Consider the following 2,500-nt stretch of genomic DNA (forward strand, 5'->3'; position numbering starts at 1 on the left):
ATAATGAGATTGTTTTATATTTTTCTTTGTTTCTCATGCAGATTACCATCTCATTTACATATGTACATTTATTACATGGATATAAAGTAATGAAACGGACAACTTTCGCTATTTACTGAATTTTATTTCCTGTACAGCTGTTTCAAACGCTTGTCAAATTACGCTGCAAATTAAATGACTGTACTGTGTATGATTCAAATACACTTTAACACAGCACAGTGCTGTATATTAAATATGGATTACTTTGCTCAAGGGGGCAGTAAGCGACCGGACGTTAGAAATTCGCAAAAAAATTAATACAATTTTGTACACATTTCTTGATGGTAGATTATGTGTATGTGTAAGTGTACAAACAGAAACACAGACAAATGCATATGTGCAAAATGTGTATATTGTACACACAAACAACCCTATCTGCTTGTCTGTCAAAGGAGTTGATATTTAAGTTCATGAATTGTGGTGTAGTTAGAGTAAAATGAAGGGTAGCAAATCAACTATAAAACTTAGATTTGGACCATTTCAAACAGTGTTTTATACATTTTAATGCACTCAACATCCCATTGAAATACTACAGGAGGATGTGGAGGCATAGACGAGAATATTAGTATAAGCATTTTGCCTGCGTGTGTGTGTGTGTGTGTGTGTGTGTGTGTGTGTGAGTGTGTGTGTGTGTGTGTGTGTGTGTGTGTGTGTGTGTGTGTCTGTGTGTGTGTTCACATCTATCTGTGCGCGTGTGCAGGTTAGGGAGCGTCGTAGTCAAAGTGAATGATTGGTTAGTTAAATATGTTTGTCAAAATGTATAATTAAATAAATAAATAAAAGTATAAAATTGAATAAATAGTTAATAATAGAAAATAAGTTAACAATAATAATAACAATTATTATTATTATTATTATTATTATTATTACCATATTATTATTATTATTATTATTAAAACATCCCCCACAGTGTTTGAGTGTATAAAATTTAATATATAATACTAGCAAAAATACAAACAAACACTGACAAAATCCTATTTTCACACACACGTCAAAACCCCAAAAAGACGTTAACACCCAGCCGCTGCTCTTATTGGCCGCATATGTTAACCTCTGCTTCCTCCCTTGTCTGGAAATGTAGAGATTAGTTTGCTCGGTGGGCGGATACTTGACTTTAAACGCAGAACTCCGACACAGGTGCATACACTACACTACACTACACTACCTGTTGCTCATCAGAGCGATTGAAGAGCACGGGTTAAATCACCCATCCCCACCCACACACACACACACACACACACGGGAGGATAGCTTTTGTCATGACAACTTTCCATCTGCTCCCGGCTTGTTACATTTTGCCACTCTCTTTGATAAAATAGTTTGTCTTCAACATTATCCCCTGTGTCTCTGTGTCGGGGAGCCCGGGAAAATTCACTTGGGTGGCGGGTGGCAGGGGAGCTGTCGCCGTGGGGTTTGCAGGGGATTTATGGGGACATCCTCCCCATAAATACCGTATTTGGATATTTTGTCATTCAGCATATGTGCATACACACACACACACACACACACACATTCCTTGTTGTAAGGCCTTGCTTCACCCTTACGATCTACTCCGTCCTCTCTCTCTCTCTCTCTCTCCCCTTCAGTCACTTACGCCGTCACTCTCAAGTCACACATTTGGGGCTTATTTACTCAAAGGCTACCGCTTTTTATTTCTGTGTCGGCGACTTTATTTTTGCTTTTTAACCATTTGTCCCTTTTCTTTTTTTTATATGTTTCCTTCTCCCTCCCTAACTCCACCCCCCCCCCCCCCCCTCTCTCCCTCCCTTCCCCGTCTTTGATCTGGGCGTTGAGAAATGTTTTTTGAAACGCTTCTCTTTTGTTCCCCTTCGGTCCTGTTTTTTCTCCCATTCTGAGAGTCGCTTCTTCAGAGGAATAGAAGCGTCCAATTCTGTCAAGTTTTTGTCTGCATGGGTGTGTGTGTGTGTGTGTGTGTGTGTGTGTGTGTGTTTGTGTGTGCGCGCCTCTGTCAGTGTTTTAGCGCTTCTACTTGCGTGGGGCCCCCGTCTCAAACACGGGGAGCGTCGCCACCGCACAATAGCCCCGCTGAACGGCGCTACAATGGGCGCTGCGGCGTTATCTTGACAGGGAAGGAGAAGCCCTCCCTTTTGTCTATGGCTTTGTCGTCAAAGGGCTCCTTGTCCGACAGAGTACCCACTTTCATCTCTCCATCCCTTCTCCACCTCCGCCTCCTCCTCTGCCGTGGAGAACTTTGGATTTCCCCGTTTGCGGGGCAGATCTTTGAGCCCTTCGCCTGTTATGCCCCCTCTTAGGTCTTCCCCAACCCCCTTCCCCTTTATGTGGCGACGCCATCGACCGACAGTACACCGCCCCATGCTGACTTTTTTGTTTTGTTTAAGACAATGATGCCCACTCGGAAAAAATATAATTATCTATCTATCTATCTATCTATCTATCTATCTATCTATCTATCTATCTATCTATCTATCTATCTATCTAT

Source organism: Zeus faber (genome assembly GCF_960531495.2).
Source record: "Zeus faber genome assembly, chromosome: 13".
Taxonomy (NCBI): Eukaryota; Metazoa; Chordata; class Actinopteri; order Zeiformes; family Zeidae; genus Zeus; species Zeus faber.